The 7840-nt window shown below is 35.4% G+C and overlaps 1 long non-coding RNA gene across 1 annotated transcript; it reads left to right on the top strand.

Moving 5' to 3' along the window:
• LOC107634522 lies at positions 6900-7588 on the top strand. Its single transcript, XR_002358502.1, has 2 exons — positions 6900-6972; positions 7093-7588. It is a non-coding gene; the product is annotated as an uncharacterized LOC107634522 (long non-coding RNA).

Genomic DNA, 7840 nt, shown 5'->3' with positions numbered 1-7840 from the left:
GTTGAGAGGGTGGTTCATAAGCACAGGGTGGAACTTGTTGGTAACTACAACGGGATCCACCGTATCTATTGCCTTAGCATGCATTGTAAAATGGTCATCATCTGTGATACTGAGGAGGGTGTTGTTGCCTAAAGGGTTGATCAAGTCCTCGTGGTTCCATCCATCCTTGATTTCTCTGACCTTGATGCATGTTCCTGCTATAGCTTTCATTCCCTTCAACAATATTAGAACCAAACTCAAAGCGAGAGGGGTGAGAATTCATGGTAGCTAATAAGAATTAAAAAATGAAAATAGAAACAAATAAACAAGCAAAAAGCAAATATTTACAATAACCAATAATAAGGCACACGTTTGCAATTCCCCGGCAACGGTGCCATTTTGACGAAGTGGATTTCCTATCGGTAAAGAAATTCACAAATATATTATCGCGTTGCAAGTATAGCTTCTAAACCAACAGAAAATTCTTTCGTACAAACGTTTTGGTTGTCACAAGTAACAAACCCAATAAAATTTATAAACCGAAGTATTTAAACCTCGGGTCGTCTTCTCAAGGAATTGCAGGGAGGTGTTCTTATTATTAGCTATGGAAAGGTAGAATTTTGGGTTTTTAAAATAAAGAACAAGTAATTTAAATGGCAGGGAAAATAAATTAATAATTAATAAAACTCTTGGCAAGGTTCAAAAATTTGGAAGTCCTATCCTAGTTATCCTTATCGATGGTGATGAGAATTTGAGTTATAATCCCACTTAGTTAACCTTTACTAGAGCAAAGGAAAGTCAAGTGGACTAATTAGTTTGATCCTCAAGTCTTAGTCAATTCCTAAGAAAGGACTAGAGTTAGTGGAATTCAATTCAATTAGCAAAAATAACAATTATCAATCATGATGAGTTTGATAACTCAAGAGTCTCCAATTAATCAATTAAAGCCGAGAATATAAAAGGCTAAATAAGAATCATAAATCTGAAATACCTCAATTTATATTAAATAAAGAAAATCCTAACATGAATGGTTCGTAAGCCAATTTGGCAACATAAGTAATCAACAATTAAATGCATTAAAGTATCTGAAAGTATAAGAGAAATATAAAGTAAAAGGAATATTGAACCTATGACTGAAGATGAATTGAACTAAACTAATAGAAATCCTAAAATCCTAAATTCTAAGAGAGAGGAGAGAACCTCTCTCTCTAAAAACTACATCTAATCCTAAAATTATGAATGTATGATCCCCCTTCTTTGATTCCTCCATTTTCTGGCTTATATTCTGTGTTTCTGGATTCAGAATTGGGCCGAAAAAGGGTCCAAAAATTGCTGGGGGCATTTTTTGCAGATTCTGCACGTGGCGTCTGTCACGCGTCTGCATAGGTCACACGGTCGCATCATCTGGAGTTCTGCTCTTCCATGCGGTCGCGTTGGTCATGCGTACGCGTCATTTGCGTTCTGCTCAAGGCACGAGTCCGCGTCAGTCACGCGTTTGCGTCGCTGCCTTTTCGCGCTAGGCACGCGGCTGCGTCGTCCATGCATTCGCGTCGCTGCCTTTTTTCTTCAAGACTCCATTTTTGTGCTTTCCTTCCATTTTTGTATGTCTCCTTTCTGTTCTCTAAGCCATTCCTGCCTTAGGAGATCTGAAAATACCCAACACACAAATCACGACATCGAATGGTAATAAAGGGTAATTGAAATTAATAATTTTAAAGCATAGGAAACATGTTTTTCACATATATGACATAATAAGGAAGGAAAAGTAAAATCATGCAATTTACATGAATAAGTGGGTGAGGGATTGAATAAATCACTTGAATTTGGCACAAAATACATCATAAAATATGGGTTTATCACTTGCTGAGTCAATATTTTGTTCTGAGCCAATATGGCATTCAGAGTATCAATCTCAAAAACTCCTTTCTTCTGAGTTGTCCCATTATTCACAGGATTCCTTTCAAAATTGTACATGAATTGGTTATTTGCAACCATTTCAATGAGTTCCTGGGCTTCTTCAGGCGTCTTCGTCAGATGAAGAGATCCACCAGCAGAGTTGTCCAATGACATCTTGGACAGTTCAGACAGACCATCATAGAATATGCATATGATGCTCCATTCTGAAAGCCTGTCAGAAGGACACCTTCTTATCAACTGCTTGTATCTTTTCCAAGCTTCATAGAGCGATTCGCCTTCCTTCTATCTGAAGGTATGGACTTCCACTCTAAGCTTACTCAATTTTTGAGGTGGAAAGAACTTTTCCAAGAAGGCATTGACCAGCTTTTCCCAAGAGTTCAGGCTTTCTTTAGGTTGTGAGTCCAACCATGTCCTAGCTCTGTCTCTTACAGCAAAGGGGAAAAGCATATGTCTGTAGACCTCAGGGTCAATCCCATGGGTCTTAACAGTGTCACATATTTGCAAGAATTCAGCTAAAAACTGATGAGGATCTTCCAATGGAAGTCCATGATACTTGCAACTCTGCTGCATTAGAGAAACTAATTGAGGCTTAAGCTCAAAGTTTTTTGCTCCAATTGTAGCAATTGAGATGCTCCTTCCACAGAAGTCAGAAGAGGGTGCAATGAAGTTACCAAGCATCTTCCTTGCATCTCCACCATTGTTGTTGGGTTCGGCCATGTTTGTTTTGTCTGCTTCCTTTTCAAAAATTTCTATCAGGTCCTCTTCAGAGTTTTGTGCTTTAGCTGCTCTTAGCTTCCTCTTCAGAGTCCTTTCAGGTTCAGGATCAGCTTCAACAAGAGTGCCTTTATCTTTGTTCCTACTCATATGATAGAGAAGAAGACAAAGAAAGTATGGAATCCTCTATGTCACAGTATAAAGATTCCTTAATATGTCAGAGGAAAAGAAGAATGGAAGGATGAGGTAGATAGAGAAGAATTTGAACATATAAAGAAGGAGAGAGTCCGAATTGTTAATAGAGGAGAAGTGTTAGTACTTAAATAGAAGAAGGTGAGGAAGGGAAAAATTTTTGAAAACTAATTTTTAAATAAAACTAAAAATTTTTTAAAATAATTAAAAGGAATTTTGAAAAATTGATTGATGGTTTTTCGAAAATTAAAAGTGAGAAAGTGGTTAGGTGATTTTGAAGAAGATTTTGAAATCAGTAATCAAAAAGATATGATTGAAATAGAAAACTTTTAAAATCAAACAAAAAGTTAAGCAGTTAATTGAAAAAGATTTAAAAATCAAATTTTAAAAAGACAATAAGTTAGAAAAAAAATTGATTTTGAAAATTAAAGTTGATTACTTGAGTAACAAGAAATTAAAAGATATGATTTCAAAATTTAAAAATTGAACCTTTCTTAATAGGCAAGTAACAACTTGAGATTTTTTGAATCAATCATATTAAATATTAGCATTAATTTTCAAAATAAGAGATAAGACAAATATTTTGAAAATCATTTTGGAATTTTCGAAAATATAAAAAAAGAAATTGAAAAAGATGTGATTTGTGAAAAAGATATGATTTGAAAAAGATTTGGTTTTGAAAAACAAAATCGCCCCTCCTGTGCCATCCTGCCGTTAAACGCCCAGAATGGTATCCATTCTGGCGTTTAACGCCTAAAATACTACCCTTTTGGCATTTACCTGGCTGGCGTTTGAACGCCAGTTTTCCTTCCTCACTGGGCGTTTTGAACGCCCAGCTTTTTCTCTGTAATTCTTCTACTATATGTTCTGAATCTTTAATTCTCTGTATTATTAACTTGAAAAGACATAATTTTAAAAATTTTTGAATTTTTAATGATGAGAGAGAAAAGCAACAGAATGAAACTAAATATGGAAAATCAATATCAAAACAAATAATGCATGCAAGACACCAAATTTAGAGGTTTGTATACTAGGGACACTAACAAATTGAGAATGCACATGAGAAACAACAAAAGACACAAAACAAGAGAATTTAAAGATCAGACCCAATAAAATCACCAAGAACAACTTGAAGATCATTGAAGAACCTAATGTATATATTCGAAAAATACAGGAAAATTAAAAATATGCAAGACACCAAACTTAAAAATAGACATTAGACTCAAACAAAAACACAAAATTTTGGTTTTTATGATTTCATAAAAAAATTTTTGTATTTTTCAAAAATTATTTGGAAAAAGAAAATAAGGAATTCAAAATTCTTAATGAGAATTCCAGGAATCATGCAATGTTAGTTTAAAACTCCGGTCCAAGAATTAGACATGGCTTACTAGCCAGCCAAGCTTTCAGTGAAAGCTTCGGTCCAAAACACTAGACATGGCCAATGGCCAGCCAAGCTTTAGCAGATCATTACATTCAACAGCAAGATTGATAGAAATCAACAAGCTCCTGTGATGATAAGTTGAAACCTCGGTCCAAAAGATTAGACACGGCTTCACAGCCAGCCAGACTTCAACAGATCATCATGAAACTCTAGAATTCATTCTTGAAAATTATAAAATCATAGAATAATTTATTTTTTTGAAATTTTTTTCAAAAATAAAATAAAAGTCAAAAAGCTTAAATATAAAATAAAAGTACCTAATCTGAGCAACAAGATGAACCGTCAGTTGTCCAAACTCAAACAATCCCCCGACAACGGCGCCAAAAACATGGTACACGAAATCGTGATTGCACACTTTTCACACAACTCTGTGCAGCTGATCAGCAAGTGCACTGGGTCGTCCAAGTAATACCTTAGGTGAGTAAGGGTCGATCCCACGGAGATTGTCGGCTTGAAGCAAGCTATGGTCATCCTTGTAAATCTCAGTCAGGCGAATTCAAATGGTTATGGGATTTTTAATGATTAAAATATAATTAAAACAGAAAATAAGATAGAAGAACTTATGTAATTCATTGATGGGAATTCAGATAAGCGTATGAAGATGCTTTGTTCCTTCTGAACCTCTGCTTTCCTATTGCCTTCATCCAATCATTCATACTCCCTTCCATGGAAGCTGTATGTTGGGAGATCACCGTTGTCAATGGCTACCGTCCGTCCTCTCAGTGAAAATGGTCCAAATGTGCTGTCACCGCACGGCTAATCATCTATCGGTTCTCACTCATGTTGGAATAGGATCCATTGATCCTTTTACGTCTGTCACTACGCCCAACACTCGCGAGTTTGAAGCTCGTCACAGTCATCCCATCCCAGATCCTACTCGGAATACCACAGACAAGGTTTAGACTTTTTAGATCTCAAGAATGACCGCCAATAATTCTAGCCTCTACCATGAAGGTTTTAATCTTAGATTAGAAACCCAAGAGATATGCATTCAAGCTCGTTTTCATGTAGAACGGAAGTGGTTGTCAGGCACGCGTTCATGGGTGAAAATGGTGATGAGTATCACTAGTTCATCACATTCATCATGTTGAAGTGCGAATGGATATCTTAGAGAAGAAGTAGGCATGAATTGAATAGAATTGCATAAATTCATGAAGAACAGCGGAGCTCCACACCTTGATCTATGGGGTGTAGAAAGTCCACCGTTGAAAATACATAAGTGAAAATAGGGTAGACATGACCGAGTGGCCAGCCTCCCATGGAGGTCTTAGAACATAAAAACTACATAATGTGTTCCAGAGATGATCCCAAGATGAAAATACAATAGTGAAAGGTCCTATTTATAATAAACTAGTAGCCTAGGGTTTACAGAAATAAGTAATTAATGCAGAAATCCACTTCCGGGCCCACTTGGTGTGTGCTTGGGCTAAGCATTGAAGCTTTTACATGTAGAGACTTTTCTTGGAGTTAAACGCTAGCTTTGGTGCCAGTTTGGGCATTTAACTCCAGCTTTTATGCCAGTTCTGGCGTTTAACGCCAGAATAGGGTAGAAAGTTGGCGTTTAAACGCCAGTTTGCGTTATCAAATCTCAAACAAAGTATGGACTATTATATATTGCTGGAAAGCCCAGGATGTTTACTTTCCAACGCAATTGATAACGCACCAATTAGGCTTCTGTAGATCTAGAAAATCCACTTCGAGTGCAGGGAGGTCAGAATCCAACAGCATCTGCAGTCCTTTTTCAACCTCTGAATCAGATTTTTGCTCAGGTCCCTCAATTTCAGCTAGAAAATACCTGAAATCACAAAAAACACACAAACTCATAGTAAAGTTCAGAAATATGATTTTTTAATAAAACTAATAAAAATATAATAAAAACTGACTAAAACATACTAAAAACTACCTAAAAACAATGCCAAAAAGCGTATAAATTATCCGCTCATCACTGCTACTGCTGGAAAGTGATCGGAAATGTTGCTGCTATTGCCATGGATTAAGAAAAAGGAGTTCGTCACAATTAATTTCTGCTAGTTCGACACGCTAAGGTAGGAGATTTATTTTTAAAGTTTAATAGTTTTAATTTTAGAATGCCTACAAAGTTAATTGGATAATTGCAAATGGGTAATAGCGGTTAAGAATCAATTAATTGATGTGAATTACTTGAAATGTGTTTGAGAATAGTTAGCTATTGTGATTATTCTGAATTATGATTAGAATTAGATGTGGTTGTGAAGGGTAATTAAACTGGTATTATTTACTAAATTGAAATATGTTGAGTTAATTATTGAAAAACTGTCATATTGATAATTGATTAATTGAGTTTGAATTATGACTAGTTTTGTTTGCTGTAAGTGATTAACTGGTGATAATGATTTTGGTTTGAGGCTGTGACTGTTATCGATTTTTCTGATTATTTGAAATTGCAGAGAATCCTAATTGTATTTGATTATGCTAAATTGGTTGTTATAAGTTGGTTTGTTTGATGGATTATATTGAAGTTTGATTACTAAATTATTTTCTTGAAATCTGAGTTTTAAAATAGTTTTTATGCTTGCCCTGCATAATGTGTGGTGGATTTTTGTTGTTGTTGTTGCTTTCATAGAAAATGTGATAGATAAGAGAATTGTTTGTGTGACTTCTGGTGGCACCACCGCTCCATTGGAGCAGCGGTGCATTCGCTATGTTGACAACTTTAGTTTAGGTCATAGGGGAGCCACATCCACTGAGTATTTGTTCTTGCACTTGCTCTTGTTCTTGTTCTTGTCAATGAACCTTTTTCTTGGATATTTGTTTGGTGACCTCTTGGAGGGGAATGAATATTATGTTGCTGGTTATGTTGAGTGTAGGTATTTTCTGAAGGCGCGATATGCTGTGATCTTCTTGTACCGGAGGTGAATTTTTCTGTGTATCCTTCTTTTATGTTTGTTTTTTGTTTACTACCTGTAACTCTTGTTCAGAGGAAGTTTTCAGCCATTCTGTAGATCCATGATGATCCCTTACTTGATTGCTTTGAGGCCACCGAAGGATTAAACATTCAAGGTCTTTGGTTTGTGCTTCATCCTCTTCTTGTACCATTAAAAAAGGGAAGGAAAACAATATAAATAAAACGATACCAATAACTCTACTAGCAATGCTTCACATTAGAATTTGCACTAAAATATGTGATAAACTGAAATAAAAGACTTGATCATGTAGGTCGTTAGTTATATGAAACAATGATGTTAACTGCCTTGTAAGATTTTTTTTCCCTCTTCTTCCTCTAGAAGATTCTTAATTTTTATCTTGATCACTAAAGGCTGACAAAATTCCATCATATATATAATTTCATCATATAATGCAATTTTCTTTGCTTTTTAATGTTGTCCTTAGATGAAGACCACTCAAAATGATAATTGGATATTTTGTAATGATGTTATTTTGCATGCCCACCTCATTTCTTATTTCTGTATTTTGCTAAATGCTGTTATATATTTTAGTCTGCGAGGCTTATTCTAAAGCAGTGAAAACCACTATCGTGGATCATCATGTTGTATGATCTGTAGCTAAGATTTTGTCATTTCATTGTTTTTTCCATCTAATTCCACTTTGTATTTG

This window comes from Arachis ipaensis, chromosome B03 (assembly GCF_000816755.2).
Source record: "Arachis ipaensis cultivar K30076 chromosome B03, Araip1.1, whole genome shotgun sequence".
Taxonomy (NCBI): Eukaryota; Viridiplantae; Streptophyta; class Magnoliopsida; order Fabales; family Fabaceae; genus Arachis; species Arachis ipaensis.
Note: the sequence above shows the minus strand (reverse complement) of the source record. Positions and strands in the feature narration are given on the sequence as shown.